This window comes from Lonchura striata, unplaced genomic scaffold, assembly GCF_046129695.1.
Source record: "Lonchura striata isolate bLonStr1 unplaced genomic scaffold, bLonStr1.mat Scaffold_91, whole genome shotgun sequence".
In the NCBI taxonomy this organism is placed as follows: Eukaryota; Metazoa; Chordata; class Aves; order Passeriformes; family Estrildidae; genus Lonchura; species Lonchura striata.
Window position 1 is genome coordinate 1,310,656 of NW_027461190.1, and position 18,764 is coordinate 1,329,419.

General features: G+C 52.3%; 1 protein-coding gene and 1 long non-coding RNA gene across 2 annotated transcripts in view; one reads left to right on the top strand and one right to left on the bottom strand.

Annotated features, from left to right (window-relative positions):
* The window catches only part of LOC110484634 (uncharacterized), a 164,290-nt gene that overhangs the window by 128,998 nt on the left and 16,528 nt on the right, over positions 1-18,764 (bottom strand). The gene's annotated exons all lie outside the window — the stretch shown is intronic.
* Positions 16,750-18,764, top strand: part of LOC144248817 (uncharacterized) — a 32,913-nt gene continuing 30,898 nt past the window's right edge. Inside the window, exon 1 of the long non-coding RNA XR_013342051.1 lies at positions 16,750-16,941. This is a non-coding gene — a long non-coding RNA (uncharacterized LOC144248817). The remainder of the gene's footprint in view (positions 16,942-18,764) is intronic.

Here is an 18,764-nt window from a genome sequence, read left to right on the forward strand (position 1 = left end):
AGCTTTTCTTGACTTAGGGTCTGAGAGCATCTGGACATCCGTAATTCTTTGCTTTTTTTGTCTTGTAATTGTCCTAACTCTAATTGTATTATTATTTTTATAACCACTTTATTATTATTAAACTTTTAAAATTTTAAAAACCAAGTGATTAGAGTTTTTCAAAATTTTCAAAACTAGATGAGATTTAAAGGTGACCCTTTAACTCATGAACAATAAATAGATGATTTGAAGGAAAAAAAAAAAGCAGCAGATTGTGTGGGGGGGCACAACTGAGGCTGCTGAAGGCTGCTGTGGAAGAGAAGCTGCATTCCAGGCACCCAGGAGGAGCTTCAGAAATGCAAATTAACACCCCTGGGGCAAACTGGGGACAATGTACCTGGCTCTTCTTGCCTGGGGCAGGAATTGGCTGATTCCCTCTGCCCCTCACCCCAAGCTCTGCCTGCTTGCAGGGATGGAATCTGCACAGCTGAAGGCAGAGCCCATGCTGAGGATCTCTGACTCTGCAACAGAAATGGCTGAAGCTGCAAAGGGAAACAGCAAATGGAGAATGTTGGGAAAACTTCACTAAAATAAGGGGGGATCTTCCCTCTGCCCACTCCAACATCTGCTGTCATAGTCTGTGCTGTACAGGGTGTATCAGAGCACTGGGGGTTTTGCTAGAACAAGTTCAGGGAAATCAGTTGGAATTCAAGTATATGATGAAGGAGTAAGAAAAAAAATGGTCAATTGATGCAGCCCCAGCTTGAGGGAGCGCCCAAACATGGGGAAAAGATGAACGGCCACCAGAACAAATCCTACAACACCATGGACCAGCCCCTGGGAACCAAAATGATTTTGTGAAAAATGCATGTTATATGGCTCTGTGCAGATAGTTACTACATGTATTATGTTATAATGATAACTTGTGCTGTATTAACATTTTAATAGTACGGTAAACGTAGCTTTGTAGATAAAATTAAGCTTTAGCAGTTAAAAGAGAAAACATGCATGTGTGTGTGTGTGTGGCGGGGGGGGGTTAAGGAATGAGAACACCTAAATTCGCTCAAGGTACACCTACATTCTCCAGAGAAGAGCAATTTATGGTTTTCTTACTAGAAGAAGTTAATTTCTTCAGGCCATGCTCAGACTGGAGGATGCCGTGGGGATTAAAAAAAACAGCTGACATACAACAGACAGAGTTACTTGTTTTAAATAAAATGTATGCATAACCATGAAGGATATATGAATATGCAACAGTGTATTTTTTTAGGGGTGATTCCTTTATTCACAAGGTATGGTTGTTGTGGCTTAAGTGCCCAAGAGAGCATCCGGACATCTGCAAGTCTTTGCTTTTTAATGTCTTGCAATTGTCCTAACTCTAAATTTTTATTAGTCTAATTGTATTCCTACTTTTATAACTATTTTACTAGTATTAAACTTCTAACATTTTAAAAACCAAGTGATTGGCGTTTCTCACAAATTCATATCAGGAGACAGAGAACCCATTTTTCAATGGAATGGCATAATTTGATTACAAGCTGTCCTCAGAATAAGAACCAACCAGACAGCTCCAGCTCCTGACCTTCCTGCCGACCAAGCCACTGAAATGAGGAACACAACATTTCACCAGGGGATGGGATCAGATTATCTGTCAGCAGAAAAAACAGGAGTTTGTGGAAAACAAAATGACTCAAACTGCTGCTGGTAAAGAGATGACAAGGGAAAAGTGCTGAAAAAGATAAGAAAGGAAATAGGAGAGCAGTTTATGTATTGGTCCAAACATGGAAAGGATGGATATAGGACACGGCTTCGTGGCTCCCTGGCACACCAGGGGTTAAAGGAATGCTGCTTCTCCTCTTCTGTGCTGCAGCAACTCTCATCTTTTTACCATGCTCCACACCTTGGCAGTGCAGCTCATCCAGCAGCTGAGCCAGGGCATGCAGGTGGCAGCCAGGCCTCCTGATCCACAAACGCTACAAAAGGACAGGGAATGAGGGCACCGAGAATAATCCCAAAACCAAAGAGGACCCGGGAAGAATAAAACAGAGTCAAGGAGTGAATCTGCCTGGAGATAGGGCCGGGCACCTGTAGATAAGGGGAGAAACCATCAGTTCCAATAAATGTTACAAATTGACCCAGAGAGCTGCTCAAAGTCCCGCTACATTCCCGAACTTCGAGGAGAAGAACAAAGACTTAACAAAGCCATGAATATCGGCTGTTCTACAAAAGGAGGGTGCACATTAACGAGGACAGGCTCCAGGCGCATCGGGAAGTCGGAACCTTCCAAGGAACTCAGCCGGTGGGCAAAGGCAGAGGGAGATGCGGCCGGGAAAATGAGGATAAAAAGGAGGCTGCGGGCTACAGCCACGGCAGAGAGCGCACGGCAAATGCCCCACGGCCTCTGCCCCTGCTCGGCAATAAAGTCACTTTGACAGGACTCCTCGCTCTCCCCCGGGCACACGAACCTCCGGCGACGGGAATTTCCCCGCCCGCTCCCGGCCGCGGGGCAGCCCCTCTGTCCTACCCACAGCAGCCGGGCCGAGCCAGCGCTGCTCCGGCAGCGGCTCCTGCCCGGCCCCGGCGGGAAGGAGACCGCGGGCAGCCGCTCCCGCAGCGCCCTCAGCCCGGGGCCGGCACGGGCCGGACACGGCACCGGCGAGCCGCCGGAGCCCCCTGCCGCCCCCTCCGCCCGCAGCCGGCCCCGAGCCCCCGCAGAGCCCAGCGCGGCTCCCACCTGCGCCGGGGCCGCCTCCGAGCTCCGCCGCCGCCGCCTCACCGCGCTCCGGCCGCTGCCGCCGCTGCCGGGCCCGCGCAGCCGCTCGGCCAATGGCGGCGCTGCGCGGCCACGGCCGCCCTCAGCCCGCCGCCGGGGCCGCGCCGCGCCCCGCTCCCACCAATCAGCGCGCCGCAACCGCGACTGACGGCACCAGCGGCCAATGGCAGCGAGCTCAGGGCGGGCTCTGCGCACGGCCCCGCCTCGCCCCGCGCTCTCGGCGCCCCCGGGCTGCGTGAGGGGAAAGCCGGAGATGAGGAACAGCCCCGGCACGGGCCCGGGCCGAGCCGGGATTGAGCTGCCCACACAAACAAACTTCTCCGCGCCTCCCGCCACGGCTTTCCCGGCCCTGCGCCTCCCGTGCCTCCGCCTCTGCGGGAAGCCCAGGAGCCTCACTTCTCCTGCCCCTCGTTAGTGCATCAGTGCTTCGCTTTGATTTCCCCCGAAAAGGGAAACCTGCCCGAAGCCCTGTGGGTGGGTGGGGCAGGGGAGAGATTTCTGGCAGAAAACTCCAAAGACTCGGAGCAGGAGAAGGAGAAGTCAATGCAGAGCCTTAAATGCAGCTTTCCCCACGCCTCCCTGCTCCCAGCTGCACCTCCTCCCCCGGCAGGGCAGGAGACAGGGAATGGGGCCATGCTCAGCTCATCCCCCGGGGCTTCTCCCTCTGCTCAGGGACAGGAGTCGTTCCCTGCTGCACCCTGCGCTCTCTCCCGGCCGAGACTTCTCCAGGAACTTCTCGGAGCGGAGTCCATCCCCTGGGCACAGCCCCCTCCGAGTGCTGCAGCGTGGGTCACTGTGCCACGGGCTCAGTCCTGCCAGGACAGGCTGCTCCAGCGGGGCCCCTCTGCCCGCGGGCTCACAGCCTCCTCTCAGGCATCGCCGAGCTCCAGCCCGGCTCCTCCAGGGGCTGCAGGGGATCTCTGCATCCCCATGGACCTGCACGGGATCTCTGCATCCCCAGGGACCTGCACGGGATCTCTGCATCCCCATGGACCTGCAGGGTGATCTCTGCATCGCCATGGACCTGCAGGGGATCTCTGCATCCCCATGGACCTGCAGGGGGATCTCTGCACCCCCATGGACCTGCAGGGGATCTCTGCATCCCCATGGACCTGCAGGAGGATTTCTGCTGCCCCATTGAGATAAGTGGAAGATCATTTGTTCACTGAAGCAAGACTGGGGTATGCTTGCTTACCTTGGTTTGCATAAGAATGTACTGGTGTGTCTTTGAAATGCTTATTTGCTTACAAGGTGATAAGGAGGTTGAGATTAAAGTCCTGGGTGTGTGTATCTGGTCTGCTTGCTGTATATCAAAAGAAGAGACTTAGAAGCTATCACAACGACCAGACTCAGACTACATCTGGAGAGTCACGCCTGCAAGGAGAAGGGGGGGGATAAAAGGAAGGTTGGGACAGAACATTTTTGCGCGCCGTTGGTGGAGCAGGAGACTCCCCGGCCGCCCAGCGCTGTGCTTTGCCTGCCTTACTCGCTTGCTATTTTAAATAAAATTGCTTTATTGAATTAAGACACTTCAAATTGTCGTGTCACAATTTATAACACCATTGTAATATATGTTATGGAATAATTCGTGCTTATGAAAAATATGCATCAAGTCAGTTGTGCCTGTACAAAAAGATTCTTTAAGTTTTAAATGACCAGTGGCTGCAGCCGGGGCTGCAGAAACCACAGTTGGCAGAGAAAGAAAGACCTAATTTACAAATGAAAAAAGATGCCTCTGTGCAGAGATGGGCCCTTTCCGGGGACAATCCAGGAGACACCCAACCTTTAACCCCTGGTCTGCCGGGGAGCCAGGAAACCGTGTCCCATTCCCATCCTTTCCATGCTTGGACCAATACAGAAACTGCTTTCCTATTTCCTTTCTTATCTTTTTCAACACTTTCCCCTTGTCATCTCTTTGCCAACATCAGTTTGAGTAATTTAGTTTTCCACAAACTGCTTTTTTTTCTGCTAACAGATAATCTGATCCTATCCCCTGGTGAAATGTTGTGTTCCTCATTTCAGTGGCTTGGTCGGCAGGAAGGTCAGGAGTTGGAGTTGTCTGGTTGGTTCTTATTCCGAGGACAGCTTGTAATCTAATGATGCCATTGAAATGATAAATTGTTTCTCTGTCTCCTGATAGGAATTTGTGAAAAATGCCAATCACTTGGTTTTTAGAATTTTAAAAGTTTAATAATAATAAAATGGTGAAATAAATAGGAATATAATTAGACTGATAAAAATTTATAGTTAGGACAATTACAAGACAATAAAATGGAAAGAATATCTGAGGTCCAGATGCTCTCAGGCACTTAAGCCAAGAGGAATGTACCTTGTGAATGAAGGAATCACCCCTAAAACAATACACTGTTGCATATTCATATATGCTTCATGGTTATGCATGCATTATATTTGAAACAAAAAACTCTGTCTGTTGTATGTCAACTGCTTTCTTTAATCCCCACGGGGTCTTCCAGTCTGAGCAAGGCGTGAAGAAATCAGCTTCTTCTAATAAGAAAACCATAAATTGCTCTTCTCTGGAGAATTTGTGTGTTCCTTGAAGCGAGTATCTCATTCCCTAACCCCCCCCCCACACACACACAGACATAGTTACTTTTTTACTACTAAAGCTTCATTTTATCTAAAAAGCTACATTTACCATACTGTTATATGTAGCAGATATAATTGGCGCCATTTCTAGTATGATATATGTGATATTGAATGTTTGTTAGATTTGTTAGAACACTCTAACACTCTACACGTTTGTATAAGCATTCCCCCCCACCCTCGCAGGTGAGAGCGGGTGTATATTGGAAACTGATTTACAAGTAAGAAGGTGCGGCTCCCCAGGAGATGGGCCATGGCTGGGGAGATGCGGGAACCCCCGGTGCTGATCCTTGCCTGAAGGACCCGAGATGAATATCATGGAAATCCTTGGGCAGACACAGGTGAATGCAGTGTTCCCTCCTGTAAATTTCATCAAGGGATTCAACAAACTCCAGACACTGAATTGTTCTCCCTCATCACCAAAGCAGAAAATCTTATTAACATGTGGACTCTGAAGAGAAGACTGACTGCCAAAATCTTGGCCTCAGGCAGAATTTTCCCTATAAAAACCGCTTTTGCCAGGATGGAGGTGTGTGGGCTTAGAGGAAAACCTCTGCTGAGGCTGACTCCTTGTTGCACACCCAGGGCCGACCCCGGGCTCGGCTCTGTTCTTTCCTTGTGGCTGGCCTAGATAGAATTTGATTGTGAAATAAATATTTTATTTTTTCATATTAATTTGGCTGGACAAATTTTCATTTATAACAGTTGTAACACATAAAAGGAAGAATCCCCATTTCTTCCACCATCCCATCCTCAATACATTACCCCACCAGTTAGTTTTTAACATTGTTTTCCCATTTTTGGATTGGTGTCTGGGCTGTTTTTTTCTAGGATGACCACCCCGTTGTCATCTATTTTCAACAGTCTGATATATTAAACTTTCTACAAACACCCCCTTCATTAGCCAATAAACAGTCTAAAGCCAACCTATTCTGATACACTGCAGTTTTTCCCCATTTTGCCTGCAGGTACTTAATTTGGATGGGTCTGTGGCTGTTGACATGGGTGTGTGTACCAAAAAGGAACTTTGGTTTCTTTCCATGTGATACTTTCTGTAGCATTTGTGACACGATCTTGCTGCTATCTCAGAAGGGAAAAGACAACAAATGAGAGACAGAAACAGGAATTACAGAGGTCTGGCATGGCTTATACCCCCACCTCCCCTGCCTGTGGGGCTGCTGCCCACAGCAGGTACGTGTGATCTTCTCGCTGGTGAGTACAGTGCTCAACCCAGGCTTGCCCTCTGTTTCCCTTGTCACTCCTTTTTGCTGATTTTTCTATGCAAGTCCTTTTCAACGCTCCTTTGGTGTGTTTTGGTGTTGCCCATTTTAGATGTGATACTCCATTCCTCACGTTTCTTCACAAGTCCTCTGCCTCTATTTCCCACTTTCTCTAACAACCTGAATACCATCTTCTTTCAACTACTCAAAAAGTCCTTTCTCTCACAATACCATTCAACACAATCCACCTGCCTCCAAGGAGATAAAGTAAAGCTCAAAATAATCTACATTATATATACTTCCATTAATCTACATTTACTCACTTTTATTTTTCACTCACTCTCACATACAAGGTACCTTTTACTTTCAAACAGTCTACATTACATATCTACACCCTGAGTGCTCATGGAATGTTAATCCTTCAACCCAGCAGGTTTAATCCTGGATGTCTCCCAACCCAGCAGAATTTTAGGTGTTACTGTTTTCCAACCCCAGATCCCCTTGGACATTTTTAACCTTCAGTCCAGCTGTGTTGTCCAACCCCAGATCCCCTTGGGCATAACCTCAATCTGCAACCCTGAGTGCTCTTGGAATACAAATCCCCCAACCCTCTGGAAGGAGCCCCCAGAAAACAAACTGTGAGATGACTATGCTCCTGCACGGTGGGGGTGTAGGGAGGCAGAGATCTCTGAAGCTTGCTCTTGGGGAGAGAGGTTTCTTGGAGATCCAGGAATGCCCGAGCCTCGTGCTCTCAGGCGTAGCACGTGGCCGGGCTTAGGAGGATGGGGAGGGGAGAGAGAAACCGAGGGTTTAAGAGAGGGGAAGCCCCAGGGGGGGAGGAAGTCCAAGAGAGGAGGAGAGGGCCGAGAGGCCGCATGGCCCCTCGGAGCCACCTTATCAGGAGCTCCCAGGTGGGCCAGGACAAGGCATGGGTCAATGGGGTTACAGACGCTGATGTTTTGGGGGCAGGTACAGAGGTGTGGGATGAGCCACAATCTTTTGGGGGGTGGGATGGAACAGTCCATTTCACTCCAGGATTCATCCAAGGGCAGAAGTGACATTCGGCTAGCTACGAGAACAATCATATCTATCTATCCTCTGCAACAACAAACCCCCACAGCTCCTCCCCACCCACCTGATTCAGGAAGAATTTTCTCTGAGAGAAGTGGAAAAGAACCTGTTTATTTAACTAACAAAACACTCCCCAGCACTAAAAAAAATAACAACACCAGATGACAACAAAACTCTTTCACCACTCTGAAGAGATGACAAATCCAGAAAGTCTCTCCTGGGGGTGGTCGCCCAGGTCTGGGCGCTGGGGATTGCTCTGGACACTGGGGATGGCTGCTGCAGATCACAGAGCGCAGGCTCCCGGTGCTCCTCAGGGTTCCCAGGTCCCAGTCCAGAGCAGGTTGGATGGTATTCAGAAGAAGGAAAGGGAAAGAAACAACCCAGGGAAAAAATTGGACTGCCTAGTTAAACTAACTAACAGGAAAAAGCAAAGGCAAGAGCGGAAGCAAGAGCAAGCAAACAAAGCCAGCAAAAGCAAGCCAAGCCAGCCCGCACAAGCCTCTTGTGGAGAACAGACCATGGGGGGAGGTGAGCCAGCTGATAACAAGACAAAACAAACTTCACTTTCAGAGTCAGTTCTGAGAGCACAGAACAGAATATCAAACATGAACAGAACCCACGATTGGGGATACAAACACCAGAACCTCACCCTGGGACACCTGGGTTTCCACATCAGCAAGAGACAGTTCCTTCCAGTCGAAGGGTCAGCGGCAGGGTCCTCAGCACACCCGTTCCTTAAATGTTATCTGGCCATGCAGACAGTTTTAGCTACTTCCACAAATATTTTAAATCAACATTGGCTGTTTCACAAATACCTCTGAGTTATTACTGTCAGTTAGTTACAAAAATAAAAGCATTAGTTATTATTTCACAACTACAGCTATTTCTGCAAAAGTTAACATTCTAATGCAGAACCCATGGCATCCACTTCAATATTTTGCAAAAGCCAAAACTAGTATGTATGTTTTTCACACTGTGCACAAACTAAACTATCATCCAAGAATGATATTCTCAGGATATGAGCTACACAGGGACCAGGGCATTGGCCACAAAAAGCTGACAAATTATATTACAGCAAAAGCAGTTAAAAGTGATTGCAAACTGTACTGTATCAAAATCGTTGTGATTAAGAATAAGTTGCAGAAGTCAAGACATAAGAGCAAAAGCCACCAACTACATAGTTCTCTATAACAAACCCAGGGCAGGTGTTTCCCTTGCAGGGAGCACTGGGGCCTTCCCCGGGCCCCTTCTGCCCTCTGGCAGAGCCGGTGGCATTTTCCAGCACACGCAGTTTGTAACCAAGAGTCGGGTGCAGCCCAGAAGGCTCCGAGCGCCTCCTCCCAGGCTGACTCTGCAGATCCGAGGCTGCTCTGGGCTCTGCCAGGGCTCTGCTGGGGCTCAGCTCTGGGCCAGGCTGGGCCTGCTCTCCCCTCACATTGCTCCGGGCAGCCGAGTCACGGAGGGAGGAGGAAGGGACACCTCAAGGGAGTTGAGGTTTAAGAGAGTTTTTATTCAAAAAACTGCCATACCAAACAGGCTGTCATAAGAGCCGTAACAAACAGGCTGTCCTAACTACCATAACCAACTAGCACTGCTAACTACCATCACTAACTAGTTGTCCTAACTAACTACTGTAACTAACAGCTGTCCTCCAGTGCTTCATCTCCCCCGCTGCTCCCTCAGTTGCTTTGCTGCGGTGATCAGAGGGGTCAGGCTGGAGAGAGGCTTGGCTGATGATAAAAATGGGTGCTGCCCAAAGGATAAAAAAGAAAGAAATGAACTGTTACTTCCTCACAGGCTCTGTTGCAACAGGACAAAGGGAAATGGTCAGAAACTCAGGAGAGGGAAGCAGGCTCAGGTTAGATCGAAGGCAGAATCTTTTTGCCAGAAGTGGTGAAACACTGACAGAAGGTGCCCAGGGATGTGGGAGGTGCCTCCTCCCTGGGAACATCCAAGCTCAGGCCAGGCAGGGCTCTGAGCACTGGACCTGCCTGAAGATGGCCCTGCTCCTCGTGGGGCACCAGGGGCAGATGCCCTCGAAAGGACCCTGCCAAGCCAAACCCGGCGAGGATTCTGCTTGCTTTGCGTGTGGAATGCAGCGAGGCTGGAGACTATCGGAGGGGCCCCAGCAGAAAACCCCTCCCTGGCGCTGCTGCTTCCCCTCAGCTGCTCGGCATTCACCTGCAGCAGCTCCTGGGCAGACCAGCGCTGCTCCTCGTCCGGCTCCAGGCTGCACTCGAGGAAGTCCCGCAGCAGAGCCGACAGGCGCCGGGGCTCCTGCAGCTGCGGGGTCCCGTTGTGCCGGATCAGAGCGCGAGCCTGCAGGAAAAGCAAACTCAGCGCTCTGCCAGCTTCCTTCCCACCCACAGGTGCTCACAGCGACCCCGGGTTCTCAGCCCCAGCTCCAGGAGCACTTTCCTCCCTGGCAGAGATGCTGCTCACAGCTCATTTTCCTGTGCCAACAAAAAAACCCAAACCCTGGTGCTGCCACAGCCATTGGAAAGAGCTGATGCACTTGATTCACATTTTCAGGTCATCCTTACAGACAGAAGAGCTGGAACAGCATAAATCCCAAAGCAAATTGTTGTTGAAGACTGCAGAATATTTGTCTGTGTTGAGGTTCAAGTGCTCTGGGAATTCCCTTCCCCAGGTGCAGAAACCTCCAGCTGCTGCTCCCAGTGCAGGGTCACCCTGTGCTCACAGGGCTCTGCAGCCCCTGGAGAATTTGCCTCTTACCATGGCCCTCGTTTCCTTGAAGTAAGGAGGTTCTCCTTCCACCATCTCGATGGTCACAATGCCAAAGGACCAGATGTCCACCTTGGGGCCATAAGGAGAACTGGTCACAACTTCTGGGGCCATCCAGTGAGCAGTGCCCACCATGGAGCTGCACCGGTCCTGCTCAGAGCTGAGCTGAGCACAGAGGCCAAAATCAGCTGAGGACAGAAACAAACACTGTCAAAGGCAGCTGGAATGAGGAAACCAAGCACCAAGACTCCCCACTCTCAGTCTGAGAATGGAGTAGTGAAGTCAGCTGGAAAAGTGCTGAGGGCTGTAGCCAAGGGAAGGTGGAACTGGACCCTTAAGAAACCCTCAGCTTTCATGCAGTGGCTTTTACTGATTCCCTTTAAGATTTAGATTCCAACTCCTGCCCTCTGGGAGGGCCATACCCAGAGCAAAGCCACCCCTGGCACCCTGCTGCTCTCCGGAGCTCTCTGCAGGGGCAGCCGCTCTCAGCTGGCAGCAGGGGCCGGGCAGTGCCCCCAGCAGTCCTTGTGGGGCTCTGGCCGGCACTGGGAAGCAGCCCCACAGCCGCACCCGGGAGCGCCGTGCCTGGCCAGGAACACCCACCCAGCTTGACAGAGCCGGCCATGCCCAGGAGGATGTTGGAGCTCTTCAGATCTCTGTGGATCACCCGGTTCGCATGCAGGAAATCCAGGCCCTGCAGGCACTGAGAGAGAACAAGAAACACCAGGACAAAAACCAATGGCCGGAATCTATCACACAAGAAAGGACAGTTCCGAATTCTGCCAGCAGCAGCTTTGCTGTGACAGGCCAGGAGTGCAGAGCAGACAGGCTCCAGGCAAACTGTTCAGGGCAAAGCTGAGAACAGCACATCAAATCCAGAACAGACAGAGAGTGCCACAACAGCAGGAAAGAGAGCAAGAACAGAGCAGAAGTGCAGCGATGCTGGCAGGCCATTCACTGCAGAGGCTCTTTCTTCTCCAGCTCATGAAACCAACAAACAGAGCCCTGAGCATGGAGCCACTCCTGTTCTCACGCCTGTATGGAAGGACCATCGTGTCCAAGCCGTGGCAGCCACAGGCAGGATCCCTCACCTCCCGACTGACAGCTGCCATCTCTCCTTCAGCCATGCGTGTCTGTCTGACAACGTCCTGCAAAGTTCCTCCATCCATGTATTCCATCACCAGCCAGAGATCTCCGCCAACAAGGAAGCTGGAAGAGGAAAGCAGTGGCATGGAGATGAATGTGCAGTGCTCAATTCCCCCATGGAAAAGCCTGGAGTGGAGTTTTGTTTCCAGGTCACTTGTCCATGAGGACAGAATCCCATGGAGAGACATTCCTGCGAGGCTGCAGAGTCCTTGGAATCTGCACAGTCTAAAGGAAGAGACACCTGTGAGAAAGGAGAGTCCTTAGATGGCAAGCAGGTGAAAAATGCAGTTTAGCAACAGCCCAGATCAGTGTGGAACCACAACACTGGCCCCCAGCTGGTTCAGCTTCTGAGCTCATCAGTTCCACCATTCCCTGCAGAACAAGGCAACACAACTCCCAGGGTTATCCAGGGGAGGAGGCTGTGCAGCACTTGGGACAAAAGCAATCAGAAACCTTTCAGAAAGTCCCTTCAGAAACAGGCAAGGCCAGTGCAAAATGGGCAAATGAGGCATTTCTGGAAACAAGGACCTGGTCTTCCTGGCATCCGCAGCAATGGAAAAGGGCTGGGAAGAAGAAACCAAGGGAAATAATTTCTGCTGTGGTTTATCAGCACTTGTTGTAAGACACAGAAAACAGGGTCAGCTTGAAGGAAAAACCAAACCAAAGCAACCAAAGCACACGGAGGGAGCGAACTGCCAGGCTGTTGTTTTGGGAAGATACGGCTGGGTCAGGCATTTTCAAAACAGGCTACAGACTACGGGTGCCAGGAAAGGTTAAGGCAGGGCCCGTGCACGGGATGAGGCCTGGAGCACTCACCTGTCCAAAGAGTTGACAATGTTGGGGTTCTTCTTGTCCTTCAGGAGCAGGAGCTCATTCACAGCGCGTTCCCCGTTCTGCCCTCTGAGACTCATTTTCTTTATGGCCACCTGAGGGGACATTGCAGACCTTTAACTGGAGGAGTCTGTGGCAGGAGGCCACAGCCAACACGGGGCGAGGCTTTTTGGAGCGACGGAGCCGGGCTGTGCCAAACTGCCCTGGGATGGGCACCAGAGCTCAGCAAGGGCCACTCCCACAGCCCATTGCTCTGCTTGCTGGGGCTGCTTACAGGACACATGGCCAGAGACATTTGGCCTTGCAAGCTCTGCAGAAATGGCCCCTCAGCTGTCAGCCTCCCAGCTCTAACCACATTCTCTGCACCTACAGTCTTCTCAAATGGCCTCAACACTCTCATTATTATTCAAATACATTTTGCAAGCAGGAGGTAATTCTGGTTCTGTGAAAACAGAGCAAAACAGCCGGGAACCCTTTAGCAATTGCATGGGATTTGGTCATGATTTCAGATGCAGCTGCTCTGTTTGGGATTGCACAACAAAGCAAACACACACATCCATTGCTCAGGTGATCCCTGTCACAGGCTGTCACTGACCCCAGACCCAAACACAACTGCAGGGTTTAGGAAAGAGCTTTGCTCTGGACATCCATCTTCTCATTTCTCTCCTTCTCTCTCTGTGGACAGCTGAAGTGGAATTAAATCCCCAAATTGAGCCCAAGCAGGATCTCACCCTAATTAAGCCTTGAGGTACCCTTTGAAGATGAAAGGCAGGATGGAAAAACTGCTAGATAGTGCTCCTGTCTGCGGCTGGGGTGAAGATAAATTGGGCCTCAGTCTCCAGCCCTGATGCGTTCACACTTTTAGATATGAAGAGCAAGCCAGCGTGTCCTGCTCTGACAGACACCGCTGCCCTCCTTGCATCCCTTTGGGCACTCCAGAAGGACCAAGTGTGTCCCAGCTGTGCTCTGCAGGCTGACACTGCTCTGCCTTCAGAGGAGCAGCCTGTGCAGGAAAGCTCTGCTGGCCCCCAGAGCTGCAGCCACAGCTCCCAGCAGAGGGGAGAGCCCTGGAGAGCTGCCAGACGTGCTGGGCGTGTTGGCACTGACCTCTCCTCCAGTGGCCCTGTCGAGTCCTTTGGAAACGGTTCCGAAAGCCCTGGAGACAAAACAGCAGAGAAGAAAGAAGCAGTGCTTGAGGCCCTGGGAGTGAAAGCCAGCCCAGACAGGAGATCTCTGCTGCCTGCAGCGCTCACAAACACCTGGGTGCATCGACCCTTGCAACAACAGCACAGCAGCCACCAGCCCTCTGCCATGCCAGGTGTGCAAGGGAAAACTGAGACCCAACACGAAGGAATTGGGCTGGAGCAAATCCCAAATGTCCACACTGAATTGCTTTAGTTCAAAACCTGAAGTGAGCAATGGGTGTCTAAAGAACTGGAAAAGAATGCATTTCATCCTTTTCCATTTCCTGCCTAAGACCTGCAGGATCCACAAGGGCCCTGCCATCAGGCAGGTGATGCATTTTCCCCCAGAGTGCATCAGCTCTGTGTCTGTTGCTGAATGTATGGGCTCTACGAGCTGTGTTAGAATAGAGCACTTATTAGTTCATCTCCGGTTCCTGTTTCTAAACCTTTAGGTTGTTAATTCTGACCGGAAGATATTTTATGAAGCAAAATATTTGAAAGAAATCTCCTTGAGAGATGTTGTCTGACAGTCTCCAGATGGTGAGTGGCTCTTTTAGGCAATCCAGTTCCAGACACAGAAGATCTCACAGGTCCTGCTCCTTGCTGCAGGCAGGACACTGCCGGCCTCAGGGGCCTGTGACGGCTCCTTCTGACCACAGTTCTCAATTCTGATCAGGACTGAGAGACAGCAGGATGGCACCCCAGTGTCTGAAGGTGTTTGGAGCTCTCCTGACTTCTCCCTTGATCCTGCACCAGCACAGCCCCTGGGCTGCTTGTGCAGAAGTAGCTGCCGTGCACTTACCCTTGGCCAATCTGCTCCACTTCCAGGTATTTCTCGGCAGGCTCCTCCACGCTCACGATGTTCCCTGAAAGAAACCACGTGGAAGAGGCTCCCTCCCAGAGCGAGACCCCACCAGAGCAGAGCCAGAATGCAGCCCCACTCCCTGGGGCCGTGAGCCCCTTGGTCTCAGCTGGGGAAGGACAATAAATGCCCCTGTGACATTCAGCTGCAGAGCAACGCTGGCTGCAGCTGATGCCGAGACACACACACAGCCCCCTGCTCTGAACACAGGAACAGAGCAGACGTACTCAGCTGCACCAGGCACCACTCCCCTCTCCCCTCTGGCTGCAGGGCTGTGCTGCTGTCAGAACCTTCAGCCCAGGATCCCACAGCGGAGGGAGGTTCCGTGTCCTCTTCCCAAGCACAGGGAGGTTCAGTGTCCTCTTCCCAAGCACAGGGAGGTTCTGGATCCTCTTCCCAAGCACAGGGAGGTTCTGGGTCCTCTTCCCAAAATGCTGCAGGTTCGCCATCATCTTTCCAAGCCAGGGGATGTTCACTGTCCTCTTCCCATGCTGGGAGAAGTTCACCCTCCTCTTCCCAAGGCACAGGATGTCCTCTGTCCTCATCCCACAGCGGGAGATGTCCTCTGTCCTCATCCCACACCATGGGGGCTTGGCCATCCTCGTCCTGCACCAGGGGACATCCACTGCCCTTGTCCCACGCCGGGAGATGTCCACTGTCCTTGTCCCACACCGCAGGAGCCTCGCCGCTGTATTCCCACAGTGCGGGATGTTCGCCCTTGTCTCCCAGAGCAGCGGGAAGTTCACTGTCATCCCCCGGCACCGAGGGAAGTTCACCAGCGTCCCCCAGAACAGCGGGGAGCTCACTGCTGTCTTCCTCCTCTTTGGCCTCCTCTTTGGGAGCAGAGGGAGCCAGAGGAGGGGCTGGTGCTGCTTTTGTGCCCTGTGGACAGATGGCAGCGTGAGGGACGGGAAGTTCTATCTCAGTGATCACCTTATTTACCTTCAGCTGCACATCCAGCTGCACAAAGCAGAAATTGGGTTTGGAGTCCTTCAAACTAACAATGGGCTAAAGTCGACATTGCCACTTATTGTTGGGAAAACGATATTCCACTGTGGCTAAAGCTAGCAAGCAATCCTCTGCCTGCAAAACCAGACCTGCAGCTCTTCAAAAGCTCAGCAGCAGAAAAGGAGAAATCTGCTGGGGATCCCTTTGCTGCTGCTGCTGCTGCTGCAAAGACTCTGACAGGAACTTTCCTTCAGCCTCCCAGGCTGGCACTCGGCTGCCACACTCCGAGCTCACAGCTTGCTGCACAATTCCAAACACCAAAGGTTCCTTTCCCACTCACCGGAGGAGGAGCTGCTCGGAATCCACACATGAGGTGCCCTGCAACAGGAGAGGGAACATGAACCAGATGCTGTCAGGAAAAAACTGCCTGTCGTGGGAAATGCCACAGTGCAAGGCAACCCCGAGAGAGCATTTTGCTTTCCCAGCGTCCCTCCAGGAGCCACAGTCCCTTCCCACAGCAAGAGAACAGCACAAAATGCTGGGCTGGGTCAGTTCTTGGCTGGGCAGGGAGTTCCCGGCTCTGCTGCCACAGACTCCCCGCTGGAGGGAACAGAACCCCCCAGGGCTCATTGCAAATGCTGTGCACGCCCCGCTGGCTGCAGACACCCCCTTTTTCAGCTGCAGCTGCTGGCAGGAGCTCTCCCAAAGCAATGGTGCCTTCATGGCCATTTGGTTACAAAGTCAGCTCGGGTCCAGAGGAAGAACAGAAAGCACACAGCAAGCCCAAAGCCACAGCACCGAGGGAAAACCTCGACTTACGTGCCAAGTGGGTTAAAAAATATCCCGAATAAGCCACAGAGTACAGCGTGCAAACTGCAGCAGCCACGTGCTGGATCATTCTGGCTGCGCTGCACACGTCTGCAGACTGCAGCCCTGCAAGCACACAAGGACACCCGTCAGGGCTGGGCTGGTGCTGAGAATGCCTCGGGCAGGAGGATCCTCCGGCACGGAGCAGTGCCCAGAGCCACTGGGGACACTGAGGCCTCCGTGTCCCACAGCCACGGGAGCACCTCGGGGACGTGGCAGTGCTCCTGTGACATCACAGCAGCAGCTCACGCAGAAACCGCCCGGAAGGTTCTCCTGGGTCACAAAGGAGCACAAAGAACCCTCCCAGGGCACAGCCTATTGCCCAAAGGCTCCAGGAGGAGCTCTGAAAATGCAGCAAACAGGGACACCCCATAGCCCAGCCTGAACACTGAGGAGGAACAAGGACGGGAGCACAGCAGAGGAAACAGGACCTTTATTCACTGCTACTTCTGACTAAAGCCAGCAAGCCGTGTTCCCGCTGGGATCTTTGTTCTCGCTCTAAAAACAAGCAAGGTGCTCCACTCTAAATATACAGAAAGCAGGAACTGGGCAGGAGGTGGGATTAGGAAGGAGGAGGAGGAGGGAGAGAGGAAAAGGAGGAGGAAGATGAGGATGAGGAGCAGGAAAAGGAGGAGAAACAGGAGGTTCCAGTGCCCCCTGAGGCCGCAGCACCCTTGGCCCCGGGACCATTGCCCCCAGCTCATCCTGCAGGTGAGAGGGGAGGGGGAGCTTGTCCCAAATATATTGGGGAGTCTCTGAGAGGGTTTTTTATTGGGGTGTGTTGGGAGCTTGTAGATTGTGGAATTGAGCCCCAGATGTTCGTCTGGGAGGCCCAAATAAACCCCGGGAGGTTTTTTTCTCTCTGTGTGTGTAGGTTTGGATCTTGCAGGACCCCAAAGCTGAGCCCCCTGGGGGATCTTTGGGAGTCCACGTGGCCCTTGCCCAGTGTCACCAGGGGGAGGACATTGTCCTGGGGACCCCCGGGGGAGCAGAGGAGGGGAACCCCTGGGACCCCCAGAGTGGGGAGAGCAGAGAGGGGCGATCCTGGAGCTGGGCGACCCCCGGCTGGCTGGAAAGGGGGGGAGCCTGGAGAGGAGGAACCCCTGGGACACCTGGGATCTCAGAGTAGAGCATCAGGGGAAAAGGGACCCCATGGAGCCCCAACAGCCCCTGGATCATCCCTAAGCAGGACACCTGAGAACGGGGAACCCCTGGAGCCATTGGACCCCCATCATCCCAAGGAAAGGAAACCTCTGGAACCCCAAAAGTGGAGAGATCAGAGATAGGGAACTCCTGGGAGAGTTGTTTTGGGCTGAACCTTGATACTGTGGAGATTTTCATGGACACAAGAGTCCTGCTGAGTTCTAGGGATGGACTTGGGCAGGAGGAGCCTCCAGTCCAAGGTGCTCGCCTCTTGTTTTTCCCCCAAACCAGGATTTGTCATTCCCTGGGTGTGGCTGGATGGAGGAGGAGGAAAAGCCCCGGAGATGCTGCAGGAGGAGGAGCTGCAAACCCAGCCCAGGGAGCTGCGGGGAGGAAAGAGCCCCCCTGAGCCAGGAAGGCAGGCGGAGATCCAGGCGGAGCTCGGAGCTGGTGGAGAAGCCTCATGGCAGGGAGAAGCCCCACAAGTGCTTGGAATGTGGGCAGGGTTTCAGCTGGAACTCCCACCTGATGGAACACCAGAGGATCCACACTGGGGAGAGGCCCTACGAGTGTGGGGAGTGTGGGAAGAGCTTCAGTGGGACCTCCAACCTCACCAAGCACCACAGGATCCACACTGGGGAACGGCCCTATGAGTGCCTGCAATGTCAGAAGAGCTTCAGGTGGAATTCAGAGATCATCACTCAGCAACACTTCCACACCAGGGAGGCCCTGCGGGTGTCCTGAGTGGGTGCAGAGCTTCGTGCGCTGCTCCAGCTCCATCCCCATGGGAGGATCCAGGCTGGATGATCCCCAGTTGTTGCAGCCTGAGCTGCTACAAGGAGAGTCCACGTAAAGAAGCAGAAAAGGCCTTTGCATGGTATCCACAGATGTCTGAATCAGCCATGCCGTGAGATGTTCAGGGTTTTCCCCAGCACGCCCATCCCCCTGCTCCAACTCTCAGCTCTCCCTGTCCTGAGGAGTCGGGGTGGGGGTGACCCTGGTCCCTGGGCAGTACAAAGATGAGGCCCAGTCAGGGAACAGGGAGGGAGTGGCCCAGGGACACAGGAACAGACACAGGAACAGGGCAAGGAGCAAACAGAGTCCAACAGCCCCTTGAGGGAAGCCTCCCACGTCTCCCCAAACCAGGGAAATGCCCCCCAGGATCCCCACAATTCCCCTTTTTATATTATTAAGAAAGCTTCTCTGGAGGATCAACTGATTCAACACAAAATGACAAAATCAATCAAAAGCGCTCATACGACAATTTTCAAAATGCAAACAATTCTGAGTCTCTAATGTCCAAATAGATTTTCTTAGAGCTGGCAGGAGGGATGTGGGGTTTTCTTAGTCCGGTTTATCAGGAGATGGAATCAGGAGCCTTCAGTAGGGAC